The 16,563-nt window shown below is 37.0% G+C and overlaps 1 protein-coding gene and 1 long non-coding RNA gene across 2 annotated transcripts in view; one reads left to right on the forward strand and one right to left on the reverse strand.

Annotated features, from left to right (window-relative positions):
• Positions 1-16,563, forward strand: part of LOC149476771 (E3 ubiquitin-protein ligase SH3RF1-like) — a 386,219-nt gene that overhangs the window by 78,106 nt on the left and 291,550 nt on the right. The window lies entirely within an intron of this gene.
• Positions 2-914, reverse strand: LOC149476777 (uncharacterized). The gene is made up of 3 exons (XR_016317729.1): positions 727-914; positions 287-509; positions 2-114 (listed from the first exon to the last, which is right to left on the reverse strand). It is a non-coding gene; the product is annotated as an uncharacterized LOC149476777 (long non-coding RNA).

Genomic DNA, 16,563 nt, shown 5'->3' on the forward strand with positions numbered 1-16,563 from the left:
TTGTTGGTATCGCTATTGGTATATCAGGTATATGTAGTATATCTTCATCTGGTGGTTCTGAATCCTTTTGTAAAATTGCAATATTATGTAGAACTGCAGTAGCAACAATGATACCTGTAAAATAATAAGTGAGATATTTTATAAATAAAGGTCAAAAAATGTATAGCAAGGTAACATAGATGCAGCAGACTGCAATTACAAATGTATAGAACTCGGCTAAGCAAACCAAGCTGATTTGATTTTAGCTCTTGGTCTGCAACCCGCTAAAGTATGGAAATAGTTTTACCTGGCACTCTTCGTAATTTAACATTTATTCCTTTTGAAAGAATAGGAAATCTTCTCTTCCAAATACCAAATGTTCTCTCTATTACATTTCGAGTTCTTATTTGAGACTCCTGGTATAATTTTTCACCTCTTGTACTAGGTGTATTTTCAGTCAGTGGTATCATCATGTATCTGGTCTGAGAATAACCACTATCCCCAACCAATAATTTTTCATTGTAAACTCCCTCAAAAGTAGTAAGTAACATCATTTAAAATTGCGTGTGAAATTCAGTTTGTAGTACTTTCCTTAGATGAATAATAAAAATTTACTTCAATAGTATTTAATATTTATTAATGTTAATTTCTGACATACATTAGGTAAGTAATGTTATAATAAGAGAGTGGTGCCAGATGTGCAGATATATTTCACTTAATTTTTTAATATTGGATGAAAATACCTACTTGAACAAAGTTTCTCTTTTGTGCACAGTTGTCCCAAATGTTAGCATCGTGTACTGAACCATGCCAACGAGCCACTACATCTAGGAAAAGTAAATTGGCCGAGCATATGCACTGGGTATTAATGGAAAAATAGCCCTTTCGATTCCTATAAATTTCAGCATAATCACCACCTGTTGATAAGAGAACATGTTACATATTATATAATCTGGATATTTATAGACATGCAAACAAAAACAGAACAAAGATATTTCATTAAAGTTACGTACCCGGAGATAAAATTTTTATATGTGTACAATCTATAGCGCCAATACAACGGGGAAATTTTGCTATATCATAAAACTTTGCCACAGCATTATTTTGTTCATCAACAGTAACAGGCATTTTAATAAACTCTGAATATAAAGAAGCAATTGCATGTGTTACTCGATGCAATATTCTACAGGCAGTGGACTCATGAGCTCCAATAACATCTCCACAAGCTGTTAATTGACTACCAGTAGCATAATATCTCAGGGTGCATAGAAGCTGGTTCATTGGGGATACAGCATTTCTGAAAAAATAAAATGAAGTTTGGGTTCGAGTGTCGTTTGGTATTTTTAGGTATTAATAGTATTTTTACCCATACATTTTATTTAGGTTAGTTGAAGGCGGATGGATTCTAGTCTAGTAGGTACATGTTTATTCACAGCTTACCTGTTGAAAGTATTTGGAAAATTATGAATAATTTTATCAAGCAGGAATGTTGCACTGCGTTTACTTAACCGGAATCTTTTCAAGAATTCGTCATCTCGTAACGTGCTATATAAATCACTTCCATTATAGACTCTTCGAGAGAAAAACGGGGTTTCTAAATATTGCACGATTAGCTCGTCATCGTCTGATAACAAATCATTATCATTGTACGCTACTGTTAAAGCTAATAGATCCATTTTCACGTAATAACAGAAAGAACAAATCTACAATAACATGACAATAACGTTATCTGTCAGTAAAATCGAGATTTAACAACTATAAACCGACCTACACGCCGGTTTAACTTTGACGCCAATTTAAATCGAGATTTTAAGCTAAATCTTATTGAGCAAGACGTTAAATCAGATGTAGACCTAAATCGAGTTTTTGTTCCAGTAAATCTCGATTTAAAGTATTCCTGCAAGTGGCCCTTAGAGTTAATTAAATTGTTAACAAATCGTAAATGATTACAAAGAAGCTCAGATTTTACCATTTTGAAAGAAAATTTTTTAGAAAATTTTTGGACTCGTTGTAATTGTGTGATACTTAAAAATTAAATTAAGTAACAAAAATAAAATCTTTAAACAGGGGAAGCTAAATGAAACAAAAAGTAATTATTATTCATTATTTATTATAAAAAGTTTTCGAAATGTCTCCCTTCCTGCTCAATACAAATTCTGCATCTTCTGAAAAAGTTTTCTTTTAATCGAATAAACGCTATTCTGTGGTTTTTTATTTTTTCTTCTGCGTGTCGCAATTTTGTTCGTAGATCTTGTACGTTTCTTATTTCTTTAGCGTAGACCAATTATTTGTAATATCCCCAGACAAAGAAATCAATTGGGTTTAAGTCTGGGGATCGTGGGGGCCACGCAATGGAAAAAAATTTCGTTTTCAGCTTGACGCCGCAACATTTCTTGACAAAATGCCACTCTTCTCGGGTAATCTTCGGGCTTCAGCTGCTGCACTCTTTGAATATGGTATGGGTGAAAACCCTCTTGCTGGAGTATTCGATGTGCCTGTGACTTTGGAATTCCAATTCGATGTTCTAGGGTCCTCACACTAACTGATGGATCTCTAGCCACTTCCTCGAGCACTGATTCGACGGTATCAGGGTCGTGCATTTCACGTGGACGCCCGGATCTTGTGCCTGGTAGATGTCCCTCCATGTAAGAGTTATAAACTCTTAAAATCATGCGATGATCAGGCAAGTTTCAGGCTGAGGTCCACCTCCATTTTGTACTTGCTCCCTGTACAACCTGACTGCTTCAGAAGCGTTTCCTCTTGCATAGCCATAATAGTAATGCATAAGAGCATAATCTCTTGATGAAAAAGACATATCACCAAATTAATGAGTTCGAAAAGTCCGTTGAGAAAGCCAAAGTTGTCGAATTCCGTATCACAAAACTGTAGTGTATTTGCATTATGAATTATCTGTGCGTGATAATATTTACTAAGTGGGTATTTGAAAAATAAAAAGTCAGTCCTGATTCTAGCCGGTGTGCATTATTTATTCCCGCATTGATTTCCTCATTCATCTTTCAAATATAACATATTTGGCGACGAGGATGGGATATGACATTCCTTTATCCAATTTGAACATTAAAGAGTTTAATAGTACAACATGTAAGTGGAATATATACGTGAGCCAGTTGGAAGCGTGGTTCGACATACATAACCTAAATGCCGCATCACGTACTAAATATTTGATCGCCGTCGTGGGTGCAGAAACTTTGGATTTAATTATCGATTTATGTTACCCTAAAAAACCCGAGGACCTAAATTTTGATGAAATCGTGAAGAAAGTGCGCAACCACCTAATTCCAAAAAAATGTGAGATCGCCGAACGGATGTCTTTTCGCGCTTGCAAACAAGAAGCCGGTCAATCTTTGAACGATTTCATGGCACGGTTGAAACAGATGGCGAGGAATTGCAATTTTGAAGGAACTAAATATTTGGAAGAGAATCTAAGGGATCAGTTTGTGTACGGCATTCGTAGTGATACCATTCGCTTTCGATTATTAACGGAAGAGACTTTAACGTACGCTCGAGCGACAGAGATTGCGTTATCTTTGGAAGCCGCCGATCGAGACTCGCGGGCGGCAGCGGAGCCGCAAGGGCAGGCGGAAGCGGTGCACGCGGTGTACGGCTCGCGGCGGCGCGGGCCAGCGGAGGAGCGCGCGGAGGCGGCGCGCCGGGCGGCGGCGGCAGGCCGCGAGGGAGCAGCGCGGGCGCGGGCTCGCGCCGGCAGCGCAGCACGGCCGCGGGGCCGACGTGCTGGCGGTGTGCGGGCCAGCACGCTCCACATTTGTGTAGTTTTAGTAAAGTGTCGTGTTATGTGTGCGGCCAGCGTGGTCATATAGCCAAGGTCTGCAAAAAGCGTAAATGTGAAAGGGTAAATCACTTGGGGAGTGATGAATCGAGTGTCGGTGAAGAGTTTACGGACAATTGTGAGACTGTAGGTATTTATACGATGGACATATGTGGCGAGCAGTACGATAATAGTCCTTGGTATGTAAAATTAAGCATAAATGGGGTTTTAATTGATATGCAAGTCGATAGTGGCGCAGGAGTGAGTGTGATTCCTATTTTGTTGTATAAGAAATATTTTTCTCACATGTCTATAACGCCTACTAGTGTTAATTTGAAAATGTATAACGGGCACAGTGTTAAGCCGATGGGTAAAATAAAATGCGATATTTTGTACAAAAATAAAAGTGCTTATGATTTAGATTTAATTATTGTCGATAGCGATGCGACGTCCGCTCTGTTAGGTCGACAGTGGATGAAAGCATTAAATATTAAATGTATTAATATTAATAGTTTAGAACCGAATAAATCGCATGACGACATTGACGCAGTTCAGTTAATGCGGCACGATGACATATGTAGCCAATTAATGCGTAAATATCCGAATGTATTTAAATCTGGAATCGGTACCTATAATGGCCCAGAGGTTGAATTAAAATTGAAATCAGACGCACGGCCCATTTTCTGTAAAGCTCGTTTGATTCCATACTCACTTCGTGACGCGGTCGATAAAGAATTAGCCCGTCTCCAACAAGAAGGTATTATCTCACCCGTGGATACCAGTGAGTGGGGTACTCCTATTGTACCGGTTATTAAAAGTAATGGAGATATTCGTTTGTGCGGGGATTTTAAGATAACATTAAACCCGGTGTTGTTAGACGACAAATATCCGATTCCTAGAATCGAAGACATTTTTTGTGAGTTACAGGGAGGTAAATTATTTAGTAAAATCGATTTAAGTCATGCGTATCAACAATTGAAGCTGTCGGATGAATCTAAACTCATGTGTTGTATTGTGACTCATAGAGGTATATTTTGTTATAACCGATTACCATTCGGAATTAAAACGGCCGTGAGTATTTTTCAACGATTTATCGACAAATTAATTAAATTAAAGTTTGTTACAACATTTATCGACGATATTTTAATAACGGGTGTTGATGACGCAGATCACATGAAACGATTAATGAGAGTGTTTGATATTTTATCGCAAGCGGGCCTTAGAGTAGCCCCTAATAAATGTAAATTTTTTCAGAGATCTGTTTCATATTTAGGACATGTTATTGATGCGCATGGATTAAGAACGGAAACAGTGAAAATTGATGTAATTAAATCAACGCCTGTACCGTGTAATGTGTCACAATTAAAAGCGTTTTTAGGTCTCGTTAATTACTATGCAAAATTTTTACCAAACCTTAGTACAGTGCTATATCCTTTGCATAATTTATTAAAAAAAAATGTTAAATTTATTTGGTGTACTAATTGTAATAACTCTTTTAAAGAAATCAAGAGAATGTTGTCAGATGACCTGGTATTGGTCCATTATAATCCAAATTTACCATTGCGCTTATATTGTGACGCGTCGCCGTACGGTGTCGGCGCGGCCCTGATGCAGCGCGACGCTAACAATGCACCCGATTCCGAGCGTCCCGTGGCTCACGCGTCACGTACCTTGACTGCGTCCGAACGTAACTATGCTCAGATTTGTAGGGAAGGCTTAGCGGTTATATTTGCTGTACATAAATTTCATTGTTATTTGTATGGCAGACAATTTACTCTAATAACTGATTGTAAACCGTTAGCAAATATTTTTTATCAAGAAAAAAGTATTCCGCGCATGGTGGCGGGGCGTTTGCAGCGTTGGGCGGTTATTTTAGCAGAATATAATTATAGAATTGAGTGCGTTCGATCAGATAAGAATTGCGTGGCGGACGCATTATCGCGATTGCCGTCCAAACAATTAGACGCTGCGGTATGTAACAATGAATCATTTGAATTTTTAAATTTTGTTGAAAGTTCTTTATCGATAACTTACCGCGACATAGCTCAGTCGACAAAGAAAGACATAATTTTATCTAAGGTACTTATATTTTTAAGGCAAAACTGGGAATTTTGTTTAGATGATAAATTTAAGTTATATTGGAAAGTACGTGACGCCCTTAGTATTGAACAAGAATGTATTATGTTCGGATTACGAGTAGTTATACCGAGTGATTTACGCGAGCGTGTATTATCAGCTTTGCATTCAACCCATCAAGGTATCGTGCGTATGAAATCATTTGCGAGAAGTTATGTGTGGTGGCCGGGGTTAGATAAGGATTTAGAGCGTATTTGCAATGATTGTCGTACGTGTGCGATGGTTCGGCCGGCGCCGGCGCGTGCGGCTACCCATCCGTGGGAGTGGCCGCAGATAGCTTGGTACAGAGTTCATGTAGATTTTTTAAGCCCAAAACTGAACGTATATTATTTTATTCTCATTGATGCATACTCTAAATGGATTGAGGCATTTTTGGTTAAATGTACAAGTGCCGATGTTACTATTAACTGTCTTAGAGGGATTTTCGCTCGTTTCGGTTATCCTTATGAATTAGTTTCGGACAATGGTCCACCATTTAGTAGTAAACAATTTGCTGAGTACCTAGGTGTCGTCCATGTTAAGCATATTTTAGTTTCTCCTTATAAACCAAGTAGCAATGGGGCGGCTGAGAACTCTGTTAAATTAATTAAAAATTGCCTTAAGAAAGCGGAATTAGATGGCGTAGATTGTGATGAAGCCCTGCAAAATTTTCTATTAATGTACCGTAATACAAAACATTGTACCACAGGGCGTTCGCCATCTGAGTTGTTACTTAAAAAAAATGTTAGGACTGCGTTTGATTCACTTAGACCCGATTTGAATGAAATGATTCGACAGAAACAACGCAAACAAATAATATCGAATAGACCGACTCGTGAGTTCTCACTTGGTGATAAAGTACTATTTAGAAAATATAGAAATAATAAATCATTCTGGGTAGAGGGAGTTATTTTAGATAGACTAGGACCTCTTTCCTATAAGGTGGGAGAAGGGAAAATGGCACATAAAAGACACATTGATCAACTCAGAGTTTATAAAAATTATTCGGGATCCGTGGAGCACAGTAGCCAAGAAGACGATGAGTGTGAAACTGCTTCTAAAATCGTTACTACCTTTCCCACCGAAGGTGGCTTAATGTCATCTCGACCAGATACATACAGCGTCTTAAACGATCGTCCAGTCCGGGCTCGCCGAGCCCCGGTTAGGTATGGTTTCGAGTAAAATCTATTGCGTTAATTATATGGACTTTGTTTCATAGCTAAGTTATTTATAAGATGTTCTACTAGCATAAGTTCAATGTTGTTTTAGTTTGTATAAGAGTGCTCGATACGGCTATGTAGTTATATTTTAGTTATAAATACTTTACATTTATATTCTTAAATATATTTCGATTGGTGTCGGGGAGATGTAGTGTATTTGCATTATGAATTATCTGTGCGTGATAATATTTACTAAGTGGGTATTTGAAAAATAAAAAGTCAGTCTCGATTCTAGCCGGTGTGCATTATTTATTCCCGCATTGATTTCCTCATTCATCTTTCAAATATAACAAAAACCAAATAGTAATCGCACTCAAAGTCCGTTGTGAAGGCCAAAGTATTCAAAGTACGTGTCAGAAAACCAAATCGTAATTGCACTCGAAAGTCCGTAAAGAATGCAAAGATCGTCGAAGATATCACAAATGAGGATCGTATCGTACAGCGTATCGTCAGGCGCAAAGGCAGGCAAATGACTGAACGGCGCCGGAGGACGGACGCAGGGAGGCACAATAAAAAGGGGTGAAGCGGGGGTGCGGGTGCGGCGCGAGCCACCCCCTTGTGGCCTAACTGTAACTCAGGTAGTAAATAAAATCAGACCATTGAAATCCACAATAGGATTTTTTTTGGATGCGAAAACATTGCTAGCGCAATTGCGCTAGCAATGTTTTCGCATTTGATTACGAAATAAGTCACTGAACGGGTTCTTATAAGTATTTATTTCTTACCACGATTTCTGCTACATCATTTAAATTGATAGTTGATGGTTTGTTTTGTGAACGTTTGGGTTTCACAATTTTGTCCGCCACAATATTTAAATTTAGGGCTGCTTGGTTCTCGTATCGCTTCTGGGGATAGTTATAGTTATCACCATCATCTGTGTCACTTCGATTTGTCATGTCTGTAATAATTTTTTCACCTTCGTCGTAGCTTGAGATGTTGGACCTTTTGTGTGCGTCAGGATTGCACCGCCAAGTTATCAAATCAGAAAATGGTTTCAGCCAAAAATTTGTCGATATTTGTCAAAATCGAAAGAAACAAACCCCGTATTTGTCAAAGCAGAAATAAAGAAGTTATAAGCGTTTTAAGTTGGCCGCGCAATCCTGACGTCAAGGACTGCGCGGCCACGGAGATCTCAGCAACTACTTGGGATAGAGAAATAATTCCTTTTGTCAACTCAAGTCTGTATTTGTCAAGATTTGTCGAAAAATGAATCAAAGCTCTATATCAATATTATAATTAAATATTCGCCTTGAAAGTCATGGCCGCGCAGTCCTTGATTTGCTATTTTGTTTTTAGTATTTTTTTTTATTAAAATTGAAGACTTCATATAGTATAGGAGTTAAAAGGAGAAAGGTCTTAATTTGTCGAAACTGACAAAAGCTTTAAAATACGACTAAAGTGTAATTAAACAGACGAAATCAATTTAAAACACAAAACTCGTGGCCGCGCAGTCCTGACGTTACTTTAAACCATGATATCTCAATAACTATAGTAGCTAGGATTTTGCTGTAGACGTCCATATAATCCTTATATTAACCCCATTAAAATGACATATCCTTTTACCCTCAACACTGTTTGGGACGCGAGTAATCTCAAGAATTATGTTACCCCATACAATGTTCTAGTAGAGTGACCATAATGTCGATTTGTTTTTAATCTTTGTCAAACTGGCTATGACAGCACAGTTCAAGGGCATTCTGTTCTGTTAGTCAAAAACTTAAATAAAATACTAAATAAGACGAAATAAAAAACTTGTTTAATATTTGAATATTTTTATTCATTGCACAAATATAAAGATTTCAAAAATCAACAAAATCATTATTCTTCAACTTTAAATGTTTTTCATCGGCTCTTACACCTCTACTAAAACATAAGTTAAAAAATGGATATATACAGAATCGTTTGTACTCTCTTCTAATTTACTCTTGTTATCGTCGTAACAAAGCATTCCGCTATTTCTTATAATATGACACTTATAATGCCCTATTGTTCCAAGTATTGGAGGAACATATTCTACGGCACCTAATAATTTATAAATGTTTTGTTTAATTATTATACTTTTAGGTACCTCATGTAAAAACACCATTTGCGTGCCATTTAAATCGAATGTAACAATTTTTGACAAGGTATAATGAAATAGAACTACTTCATTGCATTTTCTGCATTGCTTGTTTTCCCAATCATGAATAATAATAGAATCTTCCAAGTTACTGATGGTGAAAATATTAATTATATCTAAATTTAACGGTATAAACACATAAAGCACCAGTAAACTAATAAAGCACCAGTATTGTGTGATATTTTTCGATTTGATATATAATAAAAAGCAGTTTTAGATGATAATTTTGTATTTAAAACATCATACACTCATTAAATTTTACATAAAAGATTTTTTTACAAAGTCGTTCTAATCCGATTCGCCTTCACTAGATCCATCCTCCTCCTCATTCTGTAGACGAGACATACGATATCTCCGGGAGCAAGAGTTGTAATGCCTCACTGGAAAACGGCCTACTTTTTTTCCGGGGCCTTTGCCTCGTACTGCTCAAAAAAGGATCCGAACTTAGCAGAAGTCTGTTCAAAACATCCCTGTTACAGCTCTCTCGCGAAAACTTTCTAGAAAAATTCTGCCTATACATGCGGAAGTGTTTGTTTCTGGCCTCAGCCGCCTCTTCAGACAACTGGGTAAATGACACATTTTTACCAAAAGAATAACAAAGGCAATATTTTTTTAAACAAATAAAAAATAACAGTAGATTTTAAAAGTCTTAGTCTAGTTGAATAAAAATTAATTTTATTTTACAATTTATTTATTTACAGTTAATTAAAACTTACATTAAATTGTAAATTTTGACAATGGTACGGAATTTCTAGATAATTGATTTTGATTATTAGGGCTCTTTCAATTTATGCGTTTCGTATCGGACCGCTACAGTGCCGTAGCGGTGCGTTTGTCGTACGGCGCACGGCCGGTCGTTTGTTTTCATACAAAATTCACGGTACGGCAACAGCGCGGCGTCCGTACCGCGAACGCTCGACATCAGGACGGCAACGTCGCAAGTCCCATAGGGATGTCGGAAATGCAATAAAGTATCGATATGTATATCGTATCGATTTTTTTTGAAAATATCAATATCGATATTGATATTTTTATTAAAAATTGGTTGTCTGTAAAGTCGGTTTACTGACGATAGTTGAACGTGACAACGTCCGATTGTGCTTCTTTGTCGCTCGTTCCGCGCTCTCGCTTGCACTTCAAGCTTTACACGGAACGCCTCAGAGCGAGATAACGCCGCATGAGTCATGTTTTTTCGTGCGTGCAGGCGGCTCTATCGAATTATAAGAGGTTGTCACGTCAAAAATATCGATATATCGATATGATTTGACAGAGAATATTCGTGCTCTAAAAATTATTTTTTTGATCTAATCTAATCATCTTGCATTTCTACGGGTACTCAAGTACAGAAATACGCGCGTTTTGAGGTTATAATATATAAGTCAGCCGTGGTAATAATACGGACGGGCAGTTGAAGAGCACTAACAGTAATGTTTCTTCGTCAGCGTCCATGGCTTAACTGGTGTCAAATAAATTTAAAACAGCACTAGCATACAAACGCACGGCAGTCAGATACGCTTTCAATTTAAGCGTTTGGTAACGGACTGCTACCGTACTGCAACGGCACGGCAGCATGTTATAACTAGCGGCACGGAAAACGTGCGGCAGCGGTCCGATACGAAACGCATAAATTGAAAGAGCCCTTATAGGAGTATTATTTAAAATAAAAATATTATTTTCTATTTATTAAATGTTTATGTTTATTTTGAAAAAGAAGAAAGAAAAAAGAAAAAAACATTTATTTCTAGAAAAAGGTACACACACAAGAAGAAAACACAAAATAGAAGAAGAAATAAAGTACGATACATAAAATTAGACATAAATTAGATTAGATTTTGATATGTTTGTGCTGCTGTTTTTATTTCGTCCTCACCATGATATGTGATTTTGCCAGACAAAATCCGATTTATTGATCGGCACCAACTGTATACAAGTACATGAATTCCTGTATGTTCAAAATAATTTTTTAATGTTTTCTATGTTTATCACAATTAAAGGGATAATCCACAAATATGTCAGTAAACATTTTAATTTTTTGTTTCAATCGTTTTTTAGGAACATCTTTCTTCAAAATCTCCGTCACTAAATTTTGTATCTGTATGAAACATTTTTCCATAGCTTTTGATGATATATTACGATATATTAGTGATTTTTTATTTTTTTTTTATATTCTTTGGCCCTTATATATTCATTTGATGTGCTCTCAGGGTCGCCATACATATTTTTTTTTGCAAACTTTGCAGCTTTTACAAACATTTTTAATTCATCTGTGCAGGGCCCACCCACACACGTAATTGCCCTGTCCAACATCATTTACCGAAGTATTTAAATTAATGAAAGGTACCTCAATTTCGTCTTGTGAGCTTTCCGAAAATTGTCGTGCCTCCTCATCAATTGGACTAGGAATATCAGAAGTTGACGGCGCGGCGGCGATAAATATCCAGCCATTCTTTTCCTGCCATTTTATTTTGATTCCAGCTAGGTGGATAGCGCAGCTGATTCACTCTCGCATATTCGTACGCCAGTTTCCTCTCTTGTATGATTGTTAACCCATAATGCATCAGCATGTTGTTGGTTTGATGCCGTATGTTTGGGCTGACTTCCTAATAAAAAAAAAATCTTTAAAATAAATCTTTATTTGCCAAAAACATTAACTTTACAGAAATATGTACGCTGACTCCTAAACTAGAGGAACTCTGTATCTTAGGAGCCAGCGTTCCTCCTTATAAATACAACTAAGTACATTTTTTAAAGCAAAATAAAAAGACAAATAGATAAAGTCTTATCTAAAGCTTCATTCATCGCAGATCTTACAGCCTCTCCGTTTACTTCTCCTGTTCGAGTTCCTATTTCCACGTATATTCGCGGCATGATCCTGAAATAATTGTATTTTTAATGAATAATAATATCTAACACAGACCCCACATTCGTACTCACAGTCTGTCTGTTAAGATTTTTTATATGCACATAATCATGCAAGTGATTGGACATGTTCATTCTAGAATGAATTATATTTACAATCTCGGCGGCGAATCTGTTGTCAACAGCGACTCGATAATAAGCGTTCATTATGGCCGCTGCAATTTTAAAGTCACAGAACAAATGACTTAATGCACGATTAAAATACGTTTGACCCAACAACCTGAACCTATTCTTAAACTTGCCGTTGACCGCCTCAACATCCCATCTGCAAATCGTAACCAATCGGGACTTATTTGCCTGTTCTGTTTTCAGTTGACTAGCGGTCCGGTCTTTTGTAGGTGGCATGTGGACTTCATAGCCACAAGACTGGATTACAACAATGCTGTCTCTAAAGCCCCTATCAACTATAAAAACATCGCCACTGTTTAAAAACCAATGCAATGGATTTTCTTCATTCATTAATGACTGCATAATGGTAGCATCAGATGTTGTAGCCCGGAATGGACCGAGTACGTCTATTATATAGCCATCACTGCTCACAATTATAAAAGGTTTAAAAAAAAATTACATGCAATTACGCAAAGTACAATTATAAATTGTTTTTTTTTTTTAATTTTCAGGTATTTAGCAATCGGCCAGTCATTAACGACAATGGGAAGAATTTTAGAATTGGCTTGAAAAGTGTATCAAGAATTGTAGATGAGGATTGTGATGCTTTAGCACTTGTTGGTAGCCGGTTTTCTTGTGGTAGAACGTTTAGTGAGGGTGCTCCAATCTCTTCATCCGTAGTAGTATCTGGTACAGATTCGAAAGTCTCGTCTAAGTTTGATGCACCGTAGTCGCTTTTGGATGCAAAATTTGAAACTTGAGACGCAACGTTTTCTATAGCCTTGAGTTTGTTTGGCGAGCAGATCCATCATTTTTTCTAAGACCGAATGCGTCACCGGGCCTTGATTTGACTCCACAGATCGCTTTGGGGCAGGAGATTCGCGACGAGGTGTTTTAATGTTGTTGGAGCTGGTCAGTGACGACGATGATCTTTTAAGAGTGTTGGAGGACGCTGCTTCCTCCCTGGCTGTCAGGCGTGGTTTTAAGGCCTTAACCGTATCAAGGAAGGTTTCGTAATCTGGCTGGACAATTTCCATTATGTTAAAGGGGGCGTATAAAAGCGCCCTCCCCAGTGGCCATTCCAAGAGCTTCCTCTTTATAGAGCGGTATTTTTTCTCGGACAGAGAACTTCTTGGAAATCGCAAAAGATTTTACTCATAGGCAAGATACTCGGATATTAAAAAGAATCTATAGTCAGTCAATTATTTTCCACAATAACATAATATTCTTACAATTAATACAAGGGTAAATTATAAAAAAAAAAACAAGCTTGGGTTCTGCTTTGTGTCCACCCATCTTAACATGTGTGGTAGGTGTGCATTTTTGAAACTTCTCTGTGGAATCACTGTGTACATAGCATGGTTTTACTACCCATTGTAAAAAAAAAACAAGTATTTTTTTGAAAAGAGCAACTGCTGAGTTTCTTGCCGTCACTTCTCAGCAGAATCTGCATTCCGAACCGGTGGTAGTTTTATGACGTGTCATAAGAGCTACAACTTGGCCTACATGAAATAAATAATTTTGATTTTGATTGGATACTAGGACAGTATAACTAAATAAAAGCTTGTAAAAATAGCATAGAGCAGTAATAGCCTAGTGGTTAGGACTATGGTCTCCTATGCTGGGGTTCCCGGGTTAATCCAGGGCAAAGCACCTCTGGTTTTTCAAAGTAATGTGCGTTTGAAAAATTAAATATTATATGCTTCAAAGGTAAAGGAAATCTGAAAGTTTGTTTGTTTTTGTAGTGTCAGTGTAATTAATTACGAATGGAATAAATGGAATAATGAAAAAAAAATTTACAAAATCTGTTTGTTTTATGCTTCTCTTTATTTTTGGTTTTGCATTACTTTTTACGGGCTTATATCATCTCGTAGATAAAAGTTTTGATTTCTTCAATGATAACATTACGTCCTTTAGGCTTTTTCTTCGTTCTGACTTTGCCTTTCGACCTATTTTTTTTGCTTAATTGTATATTTGACCTTACCATTTTCTACCTGTGGTGAGTCAACTACTATCATGTCTATCGGTTGCATCTCTGTATTAATAGATGCTGACTCTTGCTGCTCCTTCATAAACTCTGCATCTCCGTCATAGATTGTGAATAGCCCTTCCAGGCTTCCAGTGAGGCTCCAATTATTGTCTTGACCTTTTCAATTATAGGGTAACGGCTTCCAGATGACTCTGGAGGTGGACCTCCTATAAACAACATCTTTTTGAAATTATCTGTCAACAAACAAAGCAGTATGCATCACTGCTAACAGTATTCTGAACACTTACCTGTACGCTTAATTTCTTTTTTATGTAAAGCTTCTTCTCTTTTTGCATCCTTAAACAATTCCTCAAATGTATTTTTACAGTCTAAACTACTTGTTTCTGTTGCCTGTGCAACCTGGTCCCAGTCCTGCCCATACTCTTCCACTGCATTCAGTAGCAAAAAAATGATAGAATAATTTTAAATTGTTTATTTTTAAGTGTATTATGGAATTAATTGGAACAACTAATGAATATCTTACCTCTGATAGCCATTTTTTCAGTAGAGTGCATCTTTTTCACTTTAACTTTTTGGTTTTTATAACAAGACGAAAGTTTGTCTGCCGTTCTGGGGGAGAAATTAGTTTGGGAGTTGTACTCAGCAGTTAACTTTTTCCAAGCCATTTGTTTGTCTTTTGCTGTAGTCTTATCTGTTCTTTTATTTTCTATTATGGGGTATTTTTATACTAACTTTAAAAGATGCTATAGACGTTGGTCTTCAGATATAGGTGTGCGCCACTGCCGGCAGGCAGAAAATGATAACTCAGGGGTGTGGGTATTCAGTTTTTTACTAAAACATAACGTTGTGGATTAGTTGGTACCTTTACAACACAATGTCACTAGGATACAAAGTCAAATACGATAAAGAAACAATAATGAATGAATGAATGAAATGAAATGAATGAATGAATGAATGAATGAATGAATGAATGAATGAATGAATGAAAAATACTTTATTGTACACCATAAAGAATACATTTTACAAAAATTAAAAATACAATATAACAATGTACAGTAGGCGGCCTTATCGCTGGCAGCGATCTCTACCAGGCAACCCAGAAAAGACGAGGAAAATAAATGAGTCAATAACATGGTGGTGCAAAATAAATAAAAGTGCCAGAATAATAGTCTTATTATATATATACTATATCTACATATATGCAGCTTACATTATTATATACATACACAAATAATAATATATTATATACACAATACACATATTAGATAATAAATAAGAATACATACTTAAATATATACAAGCATACATACATACATACATATATACATACATACATATTTTATAAGCACATATATTATAAATAAGTCGACAGAGTTAATACCTAGCCTGTGACAGAGTTAAATAATAGTTTTTAACTTTCTCTTTGAAAATAAAAATCGATTGACAAAAAAACAATAATTAATCAATTTACGATATCGATTAGTTAGGCGTAACAGCTCTATAGTGGTTTATACTTGTCTGCTCCCCGGCGGCAGCCGGCACGTGCGAGAGACGTACCGACCGTTGAAAAGGGGCGCGGGAGGTGAGGTAGGTATATACGTACTACACTGGCACTACACTCACACTCGCAAGCAATCTCGTTGGCAAGCGTCCGCGAGAGGCCCTTGCGGGCAAGACGCGGGTAGCCACGGGAATACGGTTTACTATAGTAGTGCAGCTTTCTACCGCGTCTATGAACCCTTCTATAGATTCAGTAGGTGCGCCGCTAAACACCGCCTTACACCGCGCAAAATTACCATTTTCTGCCATCGGCGCGGGAGTCGAGGTCATCGCGCGGTTTCCGAGAACAGTATCTAGAATTTCCTTTATAGCGTTGGTTTGCGTTCTTTGTAGCCCTTCAAGGAGCATAGAAACACTCTAACACGCACACCGCACAATCGCAAACAAACTCGGAAACACAACACAGAATGTCGGGAACGTTAAAACAAAACTGACACTGACAGAAAACAAGTTATTTTTGTACGTAAATCACACGCACATTGTTATGATGACATAACAACGGAACGTAAGGAATGAATGGCGAGTGAATGATGGGCTTAATCTTGATTTAGTTAAATCGAACATAATTTTAGGACGTGCAAGACAACACCGATGAGATTTAAGTTAAACCGGGTTTAAGAGCTAAATCTAGCGTTAATAGAGTCAAGATTTTAAAAATTTTGCTGCATTTGGCCCTTAATAAAGGCACTTAACCTAGTTTGCTGCAAATGGTTTCATTTGTTAGAGCTATCGTTTTAATTACAGGATTAGTGGATTCAGTACTTGA

The sequence above is a fragment of the Colias philodice genome, chromosome 26, assembly GCF_061535455.1.
Source record: "Colias philodice isolate Cphi_HAF_F1 chromosome 26, ilColPhil1 Martin Lab GWU primary, whole genome shotgun sequence".
Lineage (NCBI taxonomy): Eukaryota > Metazoa > Arthropoda > Insecta > Lepidoptera > Pieridae > Colias > Colias philodice.